The 25,073-nt window shown below is 40.0% G+C and overlaps 1 long non-coding RNA gene across 1 annotated transcript in view; it reads right to left on the reverse strand.

Annotated features, from left to right (window-relative positions):
- LOC137217868 (uncharacterized) overlaps positions 1-25,073 on the reverse strand; it is a 388,659-nt gene that overhangs the window by 153,231 nt on the left and 210,355 nt on the right. The window contains exon 4 of the long non-coding RNA XR_010940307.1: positions 6,567-6,678. This is a non-coding gene — a long non-coding RNA (uncharacterized lncRNA). The remainder of the gene's footprint in view (positions 1-6,566; positions 6,679-25,073) is intronic.

A 25,073-nucleotide genomic window follows, 5' to 3' on the forward strand; every position in this document is an offset into this window, starting at 1 on the left:
CAGCTGTGTGGGTTACATAAAACCTGCTGGGCTTCTTACCGGTGACAGGCATAGCACATGTCAAGAAGCATGCACGTGAAATTAAATTATCTCTTTGATAATGACAGGATTGCAAGCAGAGAATGAAACTTGTTTTCTCATTCGGTTATGCCAGAAAGGCTCCATTCCACTGAGCTGTCTCTCCCCCTTTCTCATGTGGAAATCATACGGAATATTTGCATGTGTATGTGTAGGGAGTGCTTTGAACGGTCATATAACAGCAAGCAAATGGAAGTTACATTGACTTCTCCGAGTGTGAGAGAGAACTGAAGATAGGCAAGAAGCCGCTGGGTCAATTCCAGGTAACTGAAATTCAAAAGTGAATTCTTTCCTTTGACTTAATTATGATACAGGACAAAGTGAGGAGAAGCTTGGAAATCTTGAATATTGACATTCAGTTTAAAAACTAATGAAATTATGTGTTTCAGAAATCTATAAACAACGTAGATATAGCATCTCTCTTTCTCTGTCTCTCTCTCACACACACACACCTTACGTCTTTAATTTATATACATACAGATGACCGATACTATGGCTCTGAGTATGGTATTTATAATGTAATAATGTGATTTTGACTATTCTCGACATTCTTTTTCAGAAAAGGGACATAAATTGGAAATAAATTACATTTATACATCCATATACACTCTTCAAATATGCAATCAAAATGAGACTATTTCCTGTGAGACTAAAAATAATAAAACTGTATGTAATTCGAGAGGTGGAGAAGAATCTTAAAATGAACATTAAAACATAATAAAAATACAGATAGAGTCTATCCCAGAACGCCCGCATTACTCTCCCAGAATACGGTTTCAAAGAACGATGAGAGAAGATGCTTTAGAGAGAGAGTATAATGATTTTAGAAACAAAAGCAATTCCCAGGATAGGTCTTTCAGGGGAAGGAGCTGGAATTGTACCTTAAGCAAAGTTTCACTGTCCTGTTGGTCTCTGGGGCATCCCTGGGGTGGACTAGACCTGCCCTACCTGGTTAGAAGGAGCTCATACAGAATCAGTCTAAGACCTACGTCAACTGATGGAGGAAACGCAAAACATGTACACAGTGGGATCTTTGTACTTTCTCCATAGATTAGGTGTCACTTCTTGTAGTTGATGGCTCTTTCTACCTTTTGAATTCTGGGTGCATTTTTTAAGCACCAAGAGAATGTTTAATCTATTCTTAGAATTCAATGGCCACAACAAAAACCGTATATCAAAACACCACAGCTACCATCATACTCAGCAATGAAAAAGTGAAAGCTTTTCCTCTAAGATGCAGTACAAAGCAAGGAGGCCAACTCTCACCACTTCTCTTCAACACAGCACTGGAAATCCAAGCCAGAGCCATGATGCAAGGAAAAGAAATAAAGGGCATCCAAATTGGAAAGGAAGAAATAAAATTATCACTTATTGCAGATGACGTGGTCGTATAAGTAGAAAACCCTAAAGACTCAACCAAAAAACTCTAAAAACTAATAAACAAATTCAGTCAATTTGCAGGATACAAAATCAACACACAGAAATCAGTGGCATTTCTATATGCAAATAATAAACTACACAAAAAGAGAATTAAAAATAGCCACAAAAACAATAAAATACTTAGGAACAAATGAACCAAAGAGATGAAAGATTTGTACACTGGAAATTATAAAATAATTATTGAAGGAAATGAAAGAAGATACAGATAAATGGAAGGATATTTACGTTCATGAGTTGGAAGACAGAATATTGTTAAAATGTCCATACCACCCATTGTGATCTACTGATTCAACGCCATCTCTATCAAAATCCCAGTGGCATTCTTTGTAGAAATCGAAAAAAAACCCCAACACTCCTAAAATTCATATGGAACCACAAAGACCCTGAGTGACCAGAGCAATCTTTCTCTAAGGAAACTGTGAAGAGAGAGTATATACAAATTAGGAGGCCAGTGATGAGAAGCCTCCCCCCATCATTCTGGATACACTCTGAAAATTGGTACAACTGACATTCTCCCAACAAGCCTCTTCATGGAATATGCTTCACGTTCTGATAGCCTGAAATGATCTTTTAAAAGCCAGGATTTCACACTTGATGTAGCTATGTTATTTTGGGTAACATCTAACAGTAAATATTCATGACCAATAGAAATGATTTCCTTAAAGGAGAAAAGAAATAAATGGAAGATTTCATTGAAAATAGAAATTGGTTCTAATCCCAGAACAAAAGGGATTACTCGTAGGAATATTGAATTATAATAAATTTTGGCTTCCAAGTATACTGATGGTTTGCGGATAGAAATATTTCAGACGCTTAGGTTTTTAGTTTTTGCCTGACATTTTCAAATGAATGGATCTGAGTATTTTGTAAAATTTCAATAAAGTATCAACACGAGTCTCTTATTTCTTCAGATTCACTTGTAATAATTAATGAGGTTGGCACATAAAGCTCCATTAATTCAAAACAGACTCGATGAGTACAGGGGAGAGGGAGTAACTTGTTTTTTTTTTTCTTTTGTGGTACGCGGGCCTCTCACTGCTGTGGCCTCTCCCGTCGCGGAGCACAGGCTCCGGACGCGCAGGCTCAGCGGCCACGGTCCACGGACCCAGCTGCTCCACGGCACGTGGGATCTTCCCAGACCGGGGCACGAACCCGCGTCCCCTGCATCGGCAGGCGGACTCTCAAGCGCTGCGCCACCAGGGAAGCCGAGGATTAACATTTTGAGACAATTTTTTTTCTCATCCCACAAATGGGTAATAAATAATGAGGATTCTGGAATTCCATTAGGCAGATTTACATTAATCCCACTTTTTAGTTTGAAAATATGTGTTGAATTAGCACATTGCATTTATCGCCAAGGAACTTACATAAAAACCTTTCAATATCAATTATTTCTCTTTTCATATACATATATATACATGAGAGAAAGAGAGAGAGATTTTGCTATGGTTCTTGAGCACTTCTGAAGTTGTCGCTAACTAGAAGGATAAGCAAAGAACACAGCAGTGTGACTGCATAAATCATACTATCGCCAAAGAAGAAATCATATAGTCTGGCATCTCCATACCCTATAACTATAAATATTGATATGTGTACATATATGACGTCATACATTCCTCCACAAACTATATATGTATGATGTCATATCTATATATCTACATACCTCTCTATATATGCATAGACAGAAAGATAGGGAGAGAGATAAGATAGATCTGTTTATATACTTATATATACATATTTATATAATGTAAATATATAGAGATCTAGATATCTGGGGATAGCTAGATCTCTATATGTCCTATTGTCTCTGTTCCTCTGGAAAACCCAGATTAATACGACAACCTTTGCTTTTTATTCCTGAACAAATTTGAAATGTTTACCTATAGTTTCGTCATCTCTTAGTAGAGATGGAGACAAGACTCCAGCATTTCTTTCCTTTTCCCTGTTGCTGACTTTCTATTAATGAGAAGCCCTAAGCAGCTCTGAGCGGGTAATTAATCATGAACCACCAAGTCAAGAGTGGTAAGCTTGTGAGTGGTGACTGCAGAGAAAAATATGTTGTGGTTGCCCGTTAGAAATGCCTTTCATTCCAAGGAGACCGAATTTGGCTTTCAGACTGTTCATTTGAGTCAAGTTCAAGCCTGTGATTGTAGTAGAAAGCAGACGGGATCCAGGCCCGAGAAGGATTACTGGATATAAGGCAGGAGAGACTTGTCCATGGTGGGCTGTGCTCAGAGAGGAAAGAGCACCTGACTGGCTTCCGTCCACAGCTCTTAACCCCACAGCACACTCTTTGACGACGTGCGCCCTGTTCTGAATCTGTACCAAGTACGGCCCCTTGGGCTGCAGGTGCCTCTGTTTAACTCTCTTTCTTTCTCTCTCCTCCTTAGAGGAGAAAGGTGAACTTTATCTGGCTTCAACAATGTCTAACAAATAAACCGCACCTACTTGAATCTTTCCATGATAGATGCCGTTTTTCCTTTTGAAATGGTCCCCTTCAGGTACTCTTTAAAAAACAACAAGAAGAAAGGAAAACAAAATATAGGGAACGCCAATGATTGTCAGCCTTGGGGTGAGTTTGTCTGTCCCCCCCAGGGAGTGCTTGGCAACATCTGGAGGCATTTTTGGGTGTCACAACCAGGGGGAGGTGTAGTACTACTGGCATCTGATGTGTACAGACCAGCGATGCTGCTTTCCATCCTACAGTGCATACGATGGCTCCACAACCAAGAATATATATTAAAAAAATAAAGTTAGCGAGATAGTAGAAAGAATAAAAAAGGACATAGAATTCTGCCAAAAAATTTTTTTTCAGTCCAAGGTTGAGAACCTGTTGGACTCCAATCTCCCTAAATCTAACTCACAGTGGAAGAAACATCAGAACAGAATTGATAGAGTCACATAACCTTTGATGAACACAGTCACTTGTAATAAACCTAACAGGTAGATGAGATTTTTGCAGTGACTAGAATGTTTAAAACATTTTTGTACACATTAATTCAGTTGCTTTGTTTTAATGAACCTTTAAAAAACCCCAATCATGGGCCAGGACCTGAGTGCACAAAGGTAAACACAATAAATAAAATAAAATAGAATCTCAGACGATGCTTGAAGCCTGGTACAGGAAGTAACCCTACATACTACAAATCTGTCTGACTTAACAACTGGGTGACCCCAGGCTCTGTGCAGCCAGGAGAAGGAACTAACTACCCTCCAGAAGCTTAAGCATCTTCAGAAAGTTGGTGCCTTGGATGTGGGCCCTGAGGGATTGGAGGTACCAGATGAAAGAGGTTAAAAGAGGGAAGCAAACACAAAAAGAGGGAAGCAAACGCAAACTCAGTGAGTCAAAAAAAAAAAAAAAGGAGCAGCATCTTTTGAGACGTGAGAAGGTAGTGAGGCTGAGATCTAACTCAGCGGGACGGAGAAATGAAACACAGGCTATATTGTCGTGGTTTTAAATGTGATTGGCAGCCTGGGAAGTGCACACACTGACCTCAGACACCACTTTCCGAATGTGTGTCAGGCACAAAAGCAAGGGCCTAAGCAAATATTTTTTTCTCCTATTATTCTGCAATAAAAGAGTTGGTTTCTGTCAATCTTTGGATGTCTGGCAATCTCTTTCATTCACATTTAATTTTCTTTATTTTTTAACTTCAAGAAGCGTAAGATGTAAACAGCTTTCAGGAGATGTTATACAAGCCCGGTGACGCTTTTCAGAAGCTGCATGTGGCCGTGCAGACACCCTGTTGGGTTGCAGGGGCGGTGTACTGTGGAGAGGGGTTAAATTAAGAGACAGATTTCAGCCGAGCAAGCCAGGCAACGTGGTGTATTCTCACGCGGGTATTCAGGCTACCCCCTAAGACTCCAGTCTTGCCTTTGTGTCTGGGTTAAAGATCTCCGGGTTTCCTAGGAGAATGTTTTATTCCTTTCATGAGTTTCTACAAGTTACTGCTCCTGGACGAACAGCCCTCCCTTCTGTCTCAGAAAGAGCTTTGCAGCTGAAACCTGTCCATCAGTCTGTCTCCCTACTGCTCTGTCCTACGACCAGAGGATGTTCCTAAAAACCAGCTCTTGGTTACTTTGCAAAGTCCCAGAAGGACAAACAAGTGATAAGGACAAAAATGGGCAAGCAGGTAGGAAAGAGAGAAAGAGAAAGAGAGAGAGAGAGAGAGAGAGAGAGAGAAGGAAGGAAGGGAGGGAGGGAGGGAGGGAGGAAGGAAGGAAGCAGGGAGGGAGGGAGGGAAGGAAGGAAGAAAGAAAGGAAGGAAGGAAGGAAGGAAGGAAGGAGGGAGGGAGGGAGGGAGGAAGGAGGGAAGGAGGGAGGGAAGGATGGAAGGGAGGAAGGAGGGAGGGAGGGAGGGAAGGATGGAAGGGAGGAAGGAGGGAAGGAGGGAGGGAGGGAGGGAGGGAGGGAGGAAAAGAGGGGGGAGGGGGGAGGGAGGGAGGAAGGAGAAGCCCAGCTCCTCAGCCCTACTCTCCCCTGCAGTCTGGGACCTACCGCCCTCCTCCATCTATAGCTGTGATGCCCTTGCCTGCTTACTCTCTCCAGCTCTGAGAGCCAGGCCACCTACTCCGCCCTCACCAAAGATTTGTCCAGATCCGTTTCTGCACCCTCCAAGTCCAGCCAGGCCTGGATGAGCTGACCGTCTGTCATCTAAACAAACACAGGGAAACGCGTGACCTGATCTCTGCTTGTGACAAGTGACCTAAATCCAGTGGAGCCTGGTCCCATCCTAGCCCCTCCTCGACCGCGTTCTTAGTCTCCCGTTGGCCACTTACTTAGCAGAATCAACAGAGGCCACTGAGCTCTGAGAACCACTCCAAGGGGAACCACTGTCGCCGAAGAGGCCGCCCGCACGTGGACTGCAATGGATGCTCCTGCCCTGAGATGCCGGGCAGCTTAATGCTTTAGCTTCTCATTCACCAGACATGCTACGGAGCCACACACATTTAATGCTCTGTCGTCAAGCTCTGTATTCAGAGGAGAGAGTAGGCAGGAAGCAATGTTTCCAAGCGACAGGCTGGTAAAGGGGCGCGAGTGGACGTACCTGGTGGACAAGTTGGGCTGTAGTAACAGTCACGTCATGCCGTGTGTCTCCACATCACTCTTCACAGAACTCAGAGCAGTCAGATGTCATCTCTTTATGGCTTGGAAAATTCCTGCAAACCAGCACAGAATTGTATTATGAGATTTGGGGAACCATTATTACCAAGAATGTGGTTTTAAAAACATTAGGTAGTAGGCTATTAACTATTACACGTCCAAGTATTGCATGGTATAGATTTAGTTAGATATAGATACATAGATACAAGATAGATGATAAGATAGAAAGAAAATGGACAGACGGATGGATAGATAGATATGATTGGTAGATAGATAACGGATGATTTATATAGACAGGTAGATAGATGACAGATGATAGATACATAGAGACATAGAATAGATGGTAGGTAGATAGGTGATGGATTACAGATAGAATATAGACAATAGATAGATAGATAGATAGATGATAGATATATGATAGAACAGATGACGGAGTCGTATCCTTAATGGAATGGTAATGTGATGGGTAAGTGATTGTAAAGCAAAAATGTAATATCAGTGGAACTATAAAAAGCTATAGAATAATATTATGAAGTGATGCTTGCATGAGCATTCTCTCAAAAGACGCTCTTTTTACATGTTCAACCTAGACTTACGTGCGTCTAAGGCACCACAATAATTGACAGCAATGACAGCAAATTCCTAATACATCTCCTGCCTTGTCAAGGAAATATTAAATTATGAATTCACTCTGGACAAAAGTGAGATTAATTGTAGCTTATAGCTGGGTAACTAATCGGTATTTATTTGGGAAAAGATCCCAGGGGCTGTCGGCTTTCATTTGGCTCTAAAAAGAGAACGGTATTGGGTCACACTGTGAGGAAAAGAACATTTCAGGAAGTAAGGTGATGGGGATGGCTCTTATTTCACCTTTCTACCTTCATTTGTTTTTCATTTTAACTTGCTTTTAAACTTAAAATAAAAGTAATGCATACCCATGTTAGAAAAAATCTCAGAAGAAAAAAGGGATGTGCAAAGAATAGAACATGGTCAAAACCCAGACCAACAATCAGTGTACAGGTGTGTATATTATATACTTACGTATGCATATATATGTATATACATATTATTTTTCCACAAGTGGAAGGTATTATACACATTCTTCTGCACTTCATTTTCTCTTTAAACAGTTTATCTGGGAAAACTTTCTATTTCATCATCCATGTATCATTGCATCAAAGTCATCTTTTTTGCGGAGGTATCATACTTTATTTTACTAATCTTCAATTATGTCCACCTAGGTGGTTTCAAGTCCTTTGTTTTATACATCATGCCAAAATGAGCCTTTTTATCTGTTGAGCTGTGCACATATTTGAATAGATGGGTAGCATAAATATCTAGATTTGGAATTGCTAGATCACATTTCTTTCCAAAGAGATCACGCCATTTTATGTTCCTACCAATAGCTTCCGTTTCCCCACATCTTTGCCAATACTATATGTATTTTCAAATACTTTGAGCTTTCTCAAAACAACAGGGTAAAAAAATATATCTGTATATCTATATCTAATTGTTTTAATTCTCCTGTTAACATTATGAACGTGGTTGGACAGTTTTTCTTATGTTTATAAGCAAATAGTATTTATTCTTCCATGAAATATCTGTTCCCGTCCTTGGTCTACTCTTTCTGCTGGGATCTTGGTCTTTCATTAAATTGTAAAAGCTATCAACGGCAGGCAAACGTGGCTTTGTACATAATATTTTGCATGATTTTATACTTTTGATGTTTCTACCTATTTATGCAGGAATTGTTGGGTTTTGTTTTTCAGTTTATATTACCAAATTTATCAATTTCTTTGTTATAGTGTCTGGATTTTTGCTTTCCTTAGAAATGCCTCTGATACTCTAACATTATTTTTTTAATATTAAAATATTTCAATAAAATATTAAAAATATGTTAAAAACATACCCCTTTTATGTTTAAATCTTTGGTTTGTGTACTATTTCCTTTGTTGGAAGGGGTAAACGTACATCCCCCCACCCTCACAAATTTTTAGCTATTTGACACAATGTATTGATACATAAGGGGTGGGTGATTGTTTTAGGTGTCCTGGCTTGGTCTGAATTGCCATCTGTATTAAAAATAAAATTTTAGTATGTACTGGGGGCAATGTTAGGATTCTCTATTCTTCTATTGATCTGTCTAATCACACATCTCTACTGAACTTTTATTAATATTGTTTAACACCATGCTTTGATATGTACTATTACGGTCTACAAGTTCATATGTATTAAGTTCCCATGGAAAAACTGTGAGGAATGTAAAACAATTTCTTAAAAAGCAAGAGCATATATTATGTGTTATAGATCATATATACAGTACTGAATAAAATTACTGAATTTTCTTCTTGTTTCCAACAGCTTTTTAGATTACATCAATGTTTTCCACATATACACTCCCATCTGCAAATTACTGCATTTCCTCCTTCCTAATTTGCATTCCCTATTTCTCTCTTTTGTCTAACTGAATTGGGCAGTAATTTCACAACAATGTTAAATCATAACAAATTGGGCATCCTTATCTTACACCAACTTTAATAGGGATCTCTTTAATGTTTCCATATGAATTAAAGTGCTGGTTCACAGCTGAGAATACTATTTGTTCATAATAAAATTATCCGTCCTTTTTCATTACGCATTTTACCCGGAGGAGACACTGAATTTTATCAGGTTGGTTTTGGCACATACCGATCCCCTGGCTTACGTCCTAGGTGATTTAATATCATGGCGCATGGCATTCACAGATATGGAGCCATTCTTGCATTTTATGGAATGAGTTTTGAGACTCATTATAATTTTGAAATTCAACAGTACTACAAGGCATTTATTCTTCGGCCTAAAGAATATGGGTGTCAGGGCTGCGGGGAGACCCTGATGTGAGGGCCGTGGGATTCAGAATGGAATCGTGCTGAGTGATCTCTACTGTGTTGGGTGAGTTGATTTAACATCCCGCCATTTGCTCACCTGAATGGCGGACACTGGGCACTAGAAAAAGAACAAGACAAAACCCATTTCTCACCTCTCGGAGCCCAGAGATTACCTTTAATCTCACTTTGCTCATTAATAAAGTCATTTGGGCTTGTTCTTCTTCCTGGTTCTCTAAGACTATTTTTATTTTTATTGAGGGCTTTTAAACACATAAAATTAATTATACTTCATCTGAATGAAAAGGGTGGGAAACCCCCAAACATGTTTTGACCAAATTTATTTCAGCACTTTGGAAATGTGGAGACAAAAGCCTAACTTTTATTTATTTTTTTATTTTGTTTTTTTTTTGGCGGTACGCGGGCCTCTCCCGTTGCGGAGCACAGGCTCCGGACGCGCAAGCTCAGCGGCCATGGCTCACGGGCCCAGCCGCTCCGCGGCAAGTGGGATCTTCCCGGACCGGGACACGAACCCGTGTCCCCTGCATCGGCAGGCGGACTCTCAACCACTGCGCCACCGGGGAAGCCCAAGAGAGTAGACATTTTATTTGCACATTCCTGCCACTCCCCCTTTCCCTCCCCCCACGATGTTTGATCACATTTTCCTTTAAATGTTTCTGGTGAAGCAGACTCTGAAATAATAAACTGAGCTCCTCCTTCACAAAATGACAAAGAATACTAATTATTCCCAATGATGACCCCATTTAAACACACCATAAGAAAAATGTTGAAAAAATATAAAGAACGAATCAACTATAATTCATTGGAAAAGCACAGTATTTATAATCACTTCTGAGTGACCAGTAGTAGCGCTACCATTGTCCCACATTTTCACTTTTCAACAAGGAACATACTAAATTCAGAATTTTTGCTTTTAGAATTATTTTTAACTTTGAGAATTAAAAAAAAAATAAGCTCTATGGACTTTTCTAATACAAAATATAAATTAATCATAGTGGTCCCACGTTCCACATGCTGTATTACATCCTGGGGATAGAGGAGGAGCGTGCCTGAAACACCCACTGAACTTATACCCCAGTGGAGAGACACCAGTCATTAAAGACACAGCCACACAAACCAATAAAAAATAATAATGTGGGAAAATATGGTTCAGAAGAATATTCATAGGGATCACTGCAATTCAGACCCAGAGATCATTCTTCCTTAGCAATAGTATGAAGAGTGAAATTTCAATGAATAGTCTTAGGATAGCCTTAGTTTAGTGGACTAGACAACAAGCAACTGAAAATACGTGCAATAAAGCAGATGCATGTATTCTTCTCCCCAAAACGCTACACTTTTGGCACCATATTCTTATGAAACGTACAGGGTTTATTCATCCTTTCTGCTCATTCGATCATGTGGTAATTTGTCATGCAATCCTTCATCTGTTCACTCACCAGGTGCTTATGGAGTGAGAGGAACATTATCGAATTCCAGGAGTACAGGAATGAGGTCAGCATTTCCTCTGAGTGCCTAGTCCGAGAACTGGGGCGATAGATTAAAATAGTCTAGTTCTACGTAGTGGATGCAGAACGAGGGTGTGTAGAAAAATGCTATGAGAGCAAGAGGGTCCAATAAATGGTGAAGCCAGTGAGGTGTGCAGAAAGTGTCCCAGTGCACCCAGCATGCTCACACGTTGCTGCTTTATTTAACTGCAACATCTCCCCAAGGACTTAGCACCAGTTCACAACTGTGGAGGCGATGTCTGGAGAAGTTGAAGGACTGGACTCAACGCACACATCCAGCAAGTGGCCTATTCTTCCCTATCAGAGCCATCTACCTGTCATTACATGACACCACACCGATTGTGTTCATCTACAATAAGCATTACCTGCGCAAGCCATTAAGGCAAAGTCCATAGTGTCTCCTGCAAGTGCATTTTCTCCTTGATCTATTACGTGATGGAGGTCACCACGGGGCATTCTTTGCTCCAATATTTAATGGACGGGGTTAAAAAGGATCTGATAACACAGGGCAGTGGCATGGAGTCAAACTCCGGTTGGCACATGGAGTTGTTTCGTGCAAAAACAGAAGTCTAGATGACTGCTTTTATCACCGTCAAGTAACTCCTGACTGTCTTAATGGACCTCCTTCTGAAAACGCAACAGAAAAAAGCAAACGGATGATGGTCCTGAACTGGCAAATACACGTTTCTTTGGATTCCAACTCCGCTTATGGTAACTGATTCCTATATAAGGCAGTGGTGAGAATCGCACAGTGATAACAGGTAGAGGACATGGAAAGCTTGGACTTATAACGTGGATTCTGCGTCCAGCACTGAATAGGTCTGACTATCATGATCTAGCTTCGCCCTTGACACACTAGAGAAAGTCTTCAATTAAAAATTAAAATGCTCTTTACATTCCTGTGGAAACACAGAAATAAGAGTTGGGATACATCCCTAAAGGGTACTATTATGCATTATTCAAGTTTACCAGGCAATCGTTTGCTTTATGTAACTCTGGTTTTAGCTTTTAAAGGTAATTCTGGAAAAGAAACTGTGCTGTATTTTTACCTACAAAAGTTTACTTTCATGAAAGCAAACTAGTTTCTGGCATAAAAATTTCATTTGAAAGAAGATCAAGGAGGAAACGGAAAAACAATGATCCCACGCTCTGTACCAACACTGCTAGATGCTTTTTTACTCTATTATTTGAAAAAATATTTTTGAGACAAGCTATATTTTTTTGGATGGATTCCTCCAAGCTTCTCTCTGTGGTTATGGTTCTTATTTACCACCAAATTGAGTGATAACGTTCTAGGTACAGGAGCAAGATGGGTGGGTCTTTGGAAATGACCCTTCCATTGAACCCCTGAACTTTGGGGTTCTAACCTTGGAAAGTACCACCTGCTGTTTCCTCCAGCAGACCCACAAGAAATGCCCAATCTAGAAATCAAGAGCATCTTCTCAGAAATACAAATCAAAACTACAATAAGGTATCACCTCACACCAGTCAGAATGGCCATCATTAAAGAGTCTACAAATAACAAATGCTGGAGAGGGTGTGGAGAAAAGGGAACCCTCCTACACTGTTGGTAGGCATGTAAATTGGTGCAGCCGCTATGGAGAACAGTATGGGGGTCCCTGAAAAAACTAAAGATAGAACTACCATATGATCCAGCAATCCCACACCTGGGCATGTATCCAGAGAAAACTCTTAATTCGAAAAGACATATGCACCCCAATATTCATGGCAGCACTCTTTACAATAGCTAGGACATGGAAGAAACCTAAATGTCCATTGACAGAGGAATGGATAAAGAAGATATAGTACATATATACAATGGAATATTACTCAGCCTTACAAAAGAAGGAAATAATGCCATTTGCATTTGGGATTAGCAGATGCAAAGTATGACATAGAGAATTATATATAGAATGGATAAACAACAAGGTCCTACTGTACAGCACAGAAAACTATATTCAATATCCTATGATAAACCATAATGGAAAAGAACATGAAAAGAATGTATGTATAACTGAGGCACTTTGCTGTACAGCAGAAATTAACATGGCATTGTAAACCAACTATGCTTCAATAAAATATTTTTTTTAAAAAAGAGCATCTTCTCGGCTGTTACTGGGGTTTTCTTAAAATACAGAACTTTGTTAAATCTGCTTGCCTTTGCAACTAGATGGGTACAATTGAAATCTTTCCTCCTGAGATGTATACAAGCACATTTTAATTGGATTAAGTAACAAATCGAATAAAGAGAAATAATGTTCTGCTAATGAGCATTATTATTACTGGGATTCTTCATAAGCCTCTAGGGGATCAGACCAAACAGATGTTTCTAATGATCACTTTCAACATATACAGAACTATTTCTGTCTGTATTCTGAGGTGTTCTCTGCTTTCAGCAATTCAGAGAACATGGCCAGCTTCCCTGGGGTTATTTATTGTTTCTTTTTGCAGTTTCATGTCCCATGGAGTAAGTCCTAACACAGTGATCAAGGCAACATGACTAGTATTATTTATCTAAATAGGGAACTTTTATCCTCAAAATTGGCAAAATCTTTGAAATACAAGTAACTACTCAAAAATGCATTGAAGCAGGTTTTTGACTTCTTACTTTACTCTGTTAACCAGACTTTAATTAAAGAAGCTCCAGATATGAGTCCAGCCTGTAGTTCAAGAAACTCATATATGAGTGCAGGTAGCTGGGGATAAGATGTAATAGCACCTCGACATCTGTGAGATTGTAGTAAGTAAGTAAATACACAAATTATGAGAAATACAGACTCTGCTTCATTCAATCCTCGAGTAACTGATTGGATCATTTTATTGGTAAGGAAAACAAGGTGTGGAGAGTTTGAACAACATGCCCAGAGTCGCACTGTATAATAAATAAAGCCAAGACAGGACCTTCATTTCCAAAACTGGACTGTATTGCAGGTCACGGCGGTCACATACAATTCTCTCCCCATTCAAAGTCACAGGTTCATGCAGGTCTGTGTGGTGTACTGGCAGGGGGAAAACTCCAAGAGGAAACAGTTTTCTCTGCTAAACCTCTTTTTCAATCTTATTTGTAAAATTATTTTATTTATGAATACTTGGGGTAAAAAGCATGCATGGAATAAGGGGAGAAGAAAAAAGAAGGCATTTATTTGATACCTTGGGATTTTTATGGATTAAAAATCTAAGACAGATACCAGAAAAAAAAAGGAAATGATACCTAAATGGCCAAATATACACACACACACACACATAATATTTTAAATATAAATGTTTATATATTACAAATATGTTGATTTATGTTTTTATATATTATATATGATGTCTAAGATACAAATGTTCATATTATATATATATATCTTTTCTTGCTCACTGTGACTTTCATGTTGTATGTTTCTCAAATATATATTTATACACACACACATATATATATATTTTTAAAGGGTACTCAACTTGGTTAGTCTTAGGGAAATTAAAATGAAAACCACTACATACCAAAATGACTAAATTACTGCAATTTGGAAAGACTGGAAATAACAAATGTGGAGAAAATGTGGATTAGCTGGACATTCACCAATGTTTGCTGACCCCAAACCATGTTTTAAAGAGAAATTCTCAAAATGGAGCGAGCGTTCCCTGCCACCAAGGCCATGAAAGAATCCAGTCCCCTACCTCTTTATGGAACCAACTAAGAGAAGCGTCTAAGCAGATATTACATTTGCTGTTTCACAACAGAAATGACAGAGCTCAGACCCAGAAGTGCGTTCAGATTTAATCATCCCTAGCTAAAACCAATCACTGGCGGCAATTTAAATCAATTTTCTCTGCATTAAAACTTCATGGGAAAGAGAATTTCCCCCCTGATAACCTGCATCAACAGATAGTAAGTGAAGCTCACATAGAAAAAACATACAGGGTTCATACCATGTAGTTTCTATCACACATACACGGGCTCTATTTTATGATATCTCTCAGCTGAAGAGGAAATAATCCTTCAGTGTATCTTGCAAATGACAGTGTACAAGTTTTAAATAAAAAAAAACAAAAAACAAAAAACAAGCATGTTAGATCTGGTTTCTTTCCTGCTGGCCCTTCAGACTTCTATGCGCCCTTTGCTGCCATTCTGTAATGAGCTGTTAGGAAACATTGTGACACTTTCCATCTCCAAGAGTTACCCATCACCTTAGAGCCAAGAGGGAGGTCTGTTATTTGTCTAGGATTTAACTATCCCCATATTTCTATTGTGTGTTTCTTTTCCTTTCTATATGCGTCAGGTAAGACTTACTTTGTTATAAATGACCCATAGTAAATTTAACTTTAGCACTGGATATTGTAAAGCAAACATTTAGCTGACCGATGCATGTACTGTGATATTCTCACCTTTTTCATTTTCGGTTAGTAATGACCTAGAAAAGTTATTGGGGGAGAGACAGTTACCTCTGTGGGTCTCTGAAGCAGTAGCACACACCATATGTCATTAGTCCTTTCTATCTGTACAAAGAGAAACCTATATTCTTAACAAAAATTTACCCCAGGTGGTATTCGCAGCTCCTCTGAAGCTTGTATACTGGGATAGAATCTCCTTTCTCTTTTCTTCTTTTTAGTAAGAGTCTTTGCCTAATGAACAAATGGTTGTGATTTATTTATTTTCAATGTTTTGTTCATGTTTTACTAGATTCTGAAACACCTTTTATATCAGCTAATATTGTATTAGCCTGCCTTCCAGAGGAAAGCCAAACTAAAGTGATTTAACTGGAAAACACTTATTTTTGCCAAATAACAAAAAATAGGTAGGTAGGCAGTCTTAAGGTTCAACATAGATGTTAAGGACCCAGGTTAATTCTATCTTCCTGCCACTCCAACCATAGAGTTTGGTTTTCTTCTTCATGATCATACAATGGCTGCTTCACCTCCAGGATTGCATCCGCATTCCAGGCAGACATCCTCATGAAGTTTTATCAGATAATTCAGGAAAGAAGCTCTTTCCAGCTGATACATCTTCACATGCCCTGCTACTAGGTCGTCTCAAGAAAACCCTGGGCTTCCCTGTTGGTCTTAGAGAGCCTCCCAGAGAGGAGGGGGTGGGGAGAAATTATTTTGCAAGCATCACATCTTGGACTCAATTCAGAATCCTAGTGTCTCCCTAGACATATCACGCTTGTTTATTCCCCCATGCCCCTCTGCTTTCACATCTGATGGTCGCTTTGCCTAGAGGAGTGATTCTCAAACTTGAATGAGATAGGACCACTTAGAAGACTTCTCCAAACAGATAAATGGATCCGTTCTCTGATGGATGGATCCTGAGAAACTGGATCTCTAATAAGTAGTAGGAGGTGCTGATGCAGTGGGTAGAGGTCAACCCTTTGAGTAAAAGCACCCTCCCTCTCAATCAGCTATAGTTCAATAAAACAAAACAAAATAAACAATAAGAGCCACCTTCCTTCTACCTTTCCTTCTCTACCCAGATTCTACTTATCTTTTAAAATAAGGTCAGATTTCCCGCCCTCTATGCTCCTTTCCCCAAAGCTTAGAAGGATGGCCTTGCATCTCCCCCATGCCTGCATCATGGTCCTTAGACTTGATTTTGCCACGCTCGTGATTCATTTCCACATCAGACCTCCACCCACAGGGTCTTACATCTTGGTCTGCTCGCTGTGACTTTCCTTCATGTTGTCTGTGTCTCCCAGTGGTCAGGGCATCTCTACAGTTGAGGGTGTTGATGGATCAACGGTGGCTGGACTGTATCCGTCAGGCCAAGAGAAAACCCTTGTGGTGCAGGCAGAAGCCTGAATCCCACCACAAGATCCAGTGACTCTCCCCAAAAAAGTGGGAGCAGGAGGTTGAGAGAATTGTTGGCAGCCTGGCGCACATCCTTTCTGCATTGGATGCACAGAGGGGGTGGATGGCTTCTCTCCATGGCGTGGGGACCAGAAGATGCACTCTGGTCCCAGCACTAAGGGTCTCCCGCAACAACTTCAGATACATCTCCTCCCCCTCCTGTTCTTTCCTCTTCTCCCCTCCTCTCCCTCCTATCTCCCGCCTTTCTTTTTCTTCTTTCTCTTAAAATTCTTGCTTTTCCTCCATCTCTTTCGTCTCCTCTTTCTTCTTCATACGATTGATCTCTGATTTTTTTTTAATTGACTGATCTCTGATTTTAGCTTGGGGGGGTGGGGACGGAAATGCAGGAGCCTAGCCACCTGGGAAATGAGACAAAAAACCCCAGCAGGTGAAGGTACCTGCACAGCAGGTTTACTGGTCAATAGGTTCACCGACAGGGTAGCCTCTCCCCTGTGGGTTTGTGGTAGGCTGGCTGAAAACTCCTGGATAACTGATGCTAGGAATCTGACCCTGGAGAGGGCCGATCTGAAGCCTCCACTCTGCTCCGGTCCACTTCTAACACAGACGGCACCCCATCTTCATTGATGGATGTGGTCTTAGGGCTTCAGCCTGTGGACTAACGCTGCAGCTGGCTGTTCCAAGAAGCGGAGGAAGAAGGGTTGCAGGGCTGGGCCAGTTTTTCTGTGGACCGTCTTGCTCTATTGTTTGGTTTTTGCTCCGTTCCTTTTCCCTGCAAGCGCTGGCGTGGTCTCCTGTCCGCTCCCTTCTGCCCTGAGCCAATCTGGCGTTCTTTTCTGCTTTCCTTTCCCTCTGGTGCCTGAGTGTCTGCACCTTCCTCAAATTCTTCGGTGCTACCATTCACTTTTTCCTCTTTTCCATAGTATAATGGACTTATTATCCTCTTCCTGTCACTTTTTTTCATTTAGAGACATTTTCCCAGGAAAGTGAGGTAGATATAGATGCCCATTCAATCAGAGTGAAAAATAGGCCTGCTTTTCTTTGAGATAAACCAGTGGGCTTGGAATCGCTGATTCAGTGAGGATGCACATTTTATGAAATGTGGGCACATATTTCCACAGTGCCATCCAGGAAAGAGTGTGTTTATAGGACCTTGGGCAGGGACCCAGAGTCTATCAACACTCACTCATCCTTTGGATTAATATTGCCTAAGTCCTATTGTGTTTCAGGAATATACAGTAGAAAAAATATGAATCTCACCTTCCTGATACTGATCTTTTAGTGAGAGAAACTTAAATTTTAAAAACAAATCCATTATGAACTGCCAGTATATACCTCTCCTGGGTATATATCTGAAAAGAAATGAAAACACTAATTAGAAAAGATACATGCACCCCTATGCTCATAGCAGCACTATTTACAACAGCCAAGACATGGAAACAACCTAAATGTCCATCGACAGATGAATGGATACAGAAGATGTGGTACATGTATACAATGGAATATTACTCAGCCCTAAAAAAGAAGGAAATAATGCCATTTGCAGCAACATGGATGGACCTAAAGATGATCATACTGAGTGAAACAAGTCAGGCAGAGAAAGATGAAGACTGTATGATCTCACTTATATGTGGAATCTAAAAAATACAACAATCTAGTGAATATAACAACAACAAAAAAGAAGCAGACTCCCAGATATAGAGAGCAAACTAGTGGTGACCAGTGGAGAGAGTGCGGGAGGGGTAGTTTGTGGTGAGGGACTGGGTGGTACAAACTACTGGGCGTAAGACAGGCTACAAGGATGTATTGTACAACACGGGCAATAGAGCCAATACTCTGTAATCACTGTAAATAGAGTGTAACTTATAAAAACTGTACAGAAAGTTTTTAAACTTAAAAAGACAAACCAACCAACCAAATAAACAAAAAAACCCCACCGAATCTGGTATGTAACTATGTTATTACAAATGATGATAAAGGTCATGAGGTAGAAGTATTGGATATTATATGTCAAAAACGAGACCCACTCACAAATATTGGCCATTATATATTTTAAATGTTTAACAATTTTATAGGCAAAAATTCCTTAGCATTATAGTTCTAGTTTATCTACCTTTGACTTCTAATGACATTAAATATTTTGTCTTATTTATTTATTTATTTAATTTCCTTTCTGAACAGGCTGCAAATATTTAATCTTCTTTTTAAAGGCTTTATTTATTTTTAACATTTATTTATTTTGGCTGCGCTGGGTCTTAGTTGTGGCATGTGGGATCTTTAGTTGCAGCATGCACACTTCTTAGTTGCGGCAGGTGGGATCTAGTTCCCCGACCAGGGATCGAACCCCAGTCCCCTGCACTGGAAGCACGGAGTCTCACCCACTGGACCACCAGGGAAGTCCTTAATCTTTCTTTTATGTGAGCATCTTTGTTTATTGATTTACAGGAGCAATCGATAGATTAAGAATTTTAACCTTTTCTCTCGGATAAATGTTGTGATAATCACATTTCTTTGCTTTTTATCTACTTAGTTTTATACTCAAAATTCTTTCAAGCACACACTAACTTTACCGTTAGTGTAAAAGCTTTCTCTAACACAGATCAAAATAAACCTTCATTTATGTTTTCTTATCATTCTTTTACACCTTCCTAAATAAGATCCGTGTCCTCCCTGGATCCTTTTGGCGTGTGGTGTAAAGTGGGGATCTATCTTTTGCTCCCTTCCTTCCCTCAGCGGTTGGAGATATCGCCTTTCTATTTTCAATATCCACAAACATGGGCACACACCTACACCCCCTGCCCCGACTCCACGGGCTCATTTCTCGGTGTGTTATTTTCACAACTGAAGCTATGCTATGTTCTTGTTAACATTATTCTGATCCTTTTGTCTAGTTTTTCTAACATTTGCCCCCATCTGTAAGCACATTCACAGCAATTCTGATCCACACCGTTGTCTTCAGCCCTTTTCCACCCCAATTTCCTTTCCTGAGTTCCTTTTTAAGTTAATGTCTTGGTTGTTGGCATTACATGTCTAAGCACATTATTTTCGGGAGAGCACGGTCTTTCCCTGGGCTTGTGCTGGTGCCTCTCATGAGTAACCATCTGGCTGTGGGGAGCGCTCCCGCTTCTGGGAGACGTTTCCCCTTCGGTCAGAGGTCTGGGGTGCCCAGCACGGCTTACACTCTTCATACGGTGGGAGGTGTTTGCAGGATTTTACTTGGCCCTGGGGGCGTCCCTTTGATCTAGAGCCTAAGATTCCTTCTTTGGTCAAGTCTTCTTCCTGTGCTTCTGTGGCTTCTGGTTTGCAGGGTGTCCTTAGACCTAGGTAGGAATTCTGAGTCGGCCATCTATCTATTTTTTACTTATCTTTCTGTCCATTGTTCTCTCCAGTTTTCCGCCTTCTGGGTTTGGTGTTACTTCCTCATAATTGTTTTTTATTTTGACAGTTTGGTTTTCTTTAGTACCTGTCTGCTGCTGTTCACTGTCTCCAACACTTTCTTTTTTTTTTTTTTTTTTTGGTCTCCCTTCTTTAATCTCTGATTTCGATTTGCTTCTCCATGACTTTCATTTCTAATTTATATAGATACTTCCTCTTGAACAGTGTGTGTGTGTGTGTGTGTGTGTGTGTGTGTGTGTGTTTAAGTTGATGAGAAATTTTCAAATAGTTACTCCTGCTTCTTTCAATCAGTTCTGGTATATAGATAATCCCTTTGAGTGAGGCAAGTTTTTCAATTTTTAGCTATTTATGTAGAGAAAATCCGAGTGGGTTCATGGAGCTGAGATGTCCAAACTCATATTGATACTCTAGCCTGAAATCTCCAAATATATTTTTAACATAACGGGGACCAAATGTATATATTTTTTATAGCCTGCTTTTTTCACATAACATCAAATCATAAGCATTGTTTCCTTCTGTGGCTAGACTGCATACATCCAAATACGATTATGTTCTTCAGTCAATTTACATTTTGCTTCCAATTTTTTTGGTATAATAAACAATATGATGATGACCATTCATGCACAGAAACCTCTTAAGTGCACTCTGACAGTTCCTTTAGGAAATATTCGTAAAACTGAAATTACGTGGTCAAAAGTTATGAGCATTGTAAAGACTCAATGTCAGCGCTCAAGCAGCTTTCCAGGAACATTCGAAAATGTTTGCAATCCTACTAAGAGTATATCAGCTGTCAGCTTGTTAGCTAAAACGCTTTTCATGTTTTCCTGCTATAACGCAGGAAGTTGTTTTTCATGCTAACAGCCACCTGCTTTTTTTTCTTCCCTTTTCATTTATAATTTGTGTCACTTGTCCATTGTTTTGTTCTGGTATTAGGTAATTTCTACTTCTAAGTGCTGCTCCTATAGGATGATAAACTCTTATAATATCTATTTTTTATATCTAACCATGGATTTTCATTTTGTGGAAAGGTTTTCCTGATAAATTTGGTTTAAAAAAAATTTCATCACCTGGGATTAGTCAAATCAGCTATGCTTGAACTATCATGACCTGGGATGGTCATATTGGTGTCTGTCTTTATTACTCTTTGTTGTTTTGGAAATAACTGTCTGTGGGGATGCAGATATGATTCTTATAACTGTCACAGCTATATTTTTGACAATAAAAAATTTCCTAAGTTTCTACTTCTATCATTTATTGCAGCTGTTTTTCTAGAGTTAAAAAGAATAAAAAAGAAAAGGACGGAAGGCTGGTTAGCTCAGTATATGACTTTATTACACTTTTTGAGCCACTGAATCTACAATGATGTGAATCTTAGGAGGTCAATCATGGCCCTTTCACTCACTTTGACTGTTTGTTTATAATTAGCAAGGAATGTCTGCTTTGGTATTATTTTCTCAAAGCCTTCAACTTGCTGGGCTTACATTGAGTTAAATTAAGTATACTTTTTATACTTTATACAGAGCACTTTTGCTGTGCTCTGTATTTTGCGCTCTGTGCAGGATTGGTTACAAGAACTTAACCCACAGACACATGAAAATGGAACCATCAGTAGTGTAAAACAGTGTTTCCCAAGGTACGCTTCTTGGACTAATTTTCTGCAGATGAAATAAGTGTGGGAAACACCCATCTTGGAAGTCCTCCCATACAGACAGTCATACTGACCATGAGTATATGCAACACCCTCTTGGTGAAGAAGGCTGTTTTAACTTTTTTGTTTGTTTGTTTGTTTTGTTTTTTTGTTTTTTTTTTTGTGTTTTTTTTTGTGTTTTAACTTTTTAACCCAGCACTGCCCAAACGTATTTGTCCACAAAGCTCTCCTTGCCTTGTGTATGTGAGTGTATGTGTGTAAAACACCTACCAATATCGTGAAGGATTATCAGCATACAGGCAGCATTTGGGGAAATGATTCTCTACATCGCAGTCCACCAATAACCTCAAAATTCCCCTCCTACTTTACTGAAATATACCCGCCCCAAGCAAGATACGTTAAAAATATATATTGCAATAGATTTTTGTTGCAATGGCAAAAGCACATCTCAACCAGTTCACACCAGACTGCTTAGGTATTTTTTTTTAATGCGTGTTGGTTCCCTAACACAGCCTGGCTCCGACGTTGTCATCTTCCCCAGATCCTTCGTGACTTGCAAGAGACCAGCAAAAAAGATTTTTCTAGGAACTCTTGGGTCGTCTTCACTGGGAACCAACAGTCTGAGGAGACACCAGACTAAGCTTTCTATGGGCTTTTTAGGGGTGGGTCAGTTTGGTCCACATCCTAATGCTTCAGGGGAATTTGGAGCATTTCTGGGAATGTACCTGAAGTCAGGGAAGGAGAAATCGGCATTTTGTTCTCCATGTAGAAGTGCATTATCTCCAAACCCGCCTGCAGCCAAGTACTCTGTCGTTACATGATGCTTGCTGGAAGTTTCTTGTACAAAAAGTAATTTTCCCTATTTGACATGGTTTTGTATTCATTAATTTTCCCCCTGTACGCTTTGCTGTGATCGCATTATTTTCCTCTTCCAATGTTCATATGATATTTTAATAGATTACCTAATATTGAACCATCGTCGCATTGCTGGAATAATTGCCGTTTGGAAACAGTGTGTCTTTTCCGACCGGTGCATTAAGATTGCTAATGTTTTATTTTTTATTGTCGCCTTTGTACGCTTGACGGAAGTTTAATTATTCTGTTTTTCGTTTTGCTTCGCATTTAAAAATATCCGTGTTACAGCAGCCTGACATTGTGGAGGAAACATTCTTTAAACTACACTCACAGAGAATTCACAACGTGGGAGTCGGGTGTAACTGGAACTTGAAATTGAACTTGTAACTTGAAATTTTCATAGAACTCGCCCTTCAAATAAATCAGATGTCATGAAATTTGGGGGATATATTTCTTCACTACCTTGTAATTGGCATTGTGAAACCGATGAGTTTTTCTCTCTTTTATTGAGTTAATATTAGTAACATATTTTTTTCTAGGAAATAAGCAGCTTATCCTATATAAATAATTTGTGGTAGTAAAGTTTATCAGTATTTCCTTTTGTGATTTATCCGTAGTACCTGATCTAACACTTAGGTATCTTAACAAGGAATGATTTCATCAAAAATCCTCCAATTCCTGATGGAACAGAATGACTTCAAAGAGGAGAATATCTTCTTCCTTCTGTAAGGATGCCATTTCTTTGCACCTGAAAATTAACTAATAATCTAACACTATCATGATTATTTTCAAGGGCTTCCCTGGTGGCGCAGTGGTTCAGAGTCCGCCTGCCGATGCAGGGGACACGGGTTCGTGCCCCGGTTCGGGAAGATCCCACATGCCGCGGAGTGGCTGGGCCCGTGAGCCATGGCCGCTGAGCCTGCGCGTCCAGAGCCTGCGCTTCGCAGCGGGAGAGGCCACAACAGTGAGAGGCCCGCGTGCCGAAAAAAAAAAAAGGTGGATAGGAAAAATAAGATGGAAGGCTTTTAACTCATCCAGTTGCTATTCATTACTTACTGTTTTAACCTCAAGGCAATTTTCTTAGCAGTTTCATTTCCAGGCTGTCATTAAGGAAACGATCTCATCAGAGCCCCCTTTCCATTATGTTCTAGTGACAGATAAGTGCCGGCAGGTGTGTCTGGACAGCAGTGGTGCAGATGAGCCCCGACTATTAAACAGAAACCTACAGGAAGACCCAAGCATTAACAAGAAACTCATTCCACGGTAACACGGAGAGTTTGACTCTTGACAAATGCGTGAAGGAAGATCTTTTATATGTGTTTACATATAACTGAATCACTTTGCTGTACACTGAAACTAACACAACATTGTAAATCAACTACACTCCAATATAAAATACGATTTTTTTTTTTTAAAGGAAGATCTTTTAGATGAGGTCGCAGTAGCTCATGCTTTTGGGCAGCCACAACCCTCTGACCCAACGGAGTTGGGAGCAAAACTCAACTACCAACACGACATTGGAAATCAGCTATACTCCAATAAACATTAAAAAAAAAAAAAACAACTCAACAAGAACAGTGTTCCTCCACTTGAGCAAGCATTGCAAACACCTGCAAAGCCCCACCTGCAGAGGTTTGGATGCTGTAGGTGGAAGGCAGGACCCTAGGAGCTGCAGCTCTAACCAGTTCCCAGGTGACGCTGATCTGAGAACCACAGTCCGAGAACCATTGAACTAGGCGACTTCTCAAGGCTCCTTGAAGAGGTAGGACTTTTTCCAGATGTGTTCAATGTCCTTCCCCTCCGAAATCATCAAGTCATGGTTAGAGTGGGGCAGAAACCTTCCATGGACACGCAGAGCTATGGACTGCAACTACCCCGTAGTTCTTCAGCTCATGAATTCTTGATTACTCCCTCTGTGAATAACCCAGCGGCCCTAATCATTGCTCTTACAATGCTGACATTTCATCTTGCAGAAGGGATACTGTATTGTACTTTTAGATAAGTCTCTGTGTTCCAATAACCTTCTGGCACTCAGACTTGCTAGGTTACCTTTGCTGTAGAACTACACAAAATGCTCACGAGGGTGTCAGAGAAACCTCTTGTCCACAAATACCTTCCTTCCTAGCACTTTCCTCATGCTACCCTGACCCGAGCCAAATGTCATGCTGTCTCCATTCTGATTAGGGACTCACTGTCATCTTTACCAATTCCATAGTTGTGGGCTGGACGTCCTTCTATGAACCTGTCTCTTTACTCAGAATAGTTACGTCTGGAGATTCCCAGGCAGAGATTCTTACGGATGGTTTACACGTGGGGGCTTTGTTTTTATTTCTTCTCTATCACGTATCTACACCTTCCAAGAGAGAAGATCT

The sequence above is a fragment of the Pseudorca crassidens genome, chromosome Y (assembly GCF_039906515.1).
Source record: "Pseudorca crassidens isolate mPseCra1 chromosome Y, mPseCra1.hap1, whole genome shotgun sequence".
Classification (NCBI taxonomy): Eukaryota; Metazoa; Chordata; class Mammalia; order Artiodactyla; family Delphinidae; genus Pseudorca; species Pseudorca crassidens.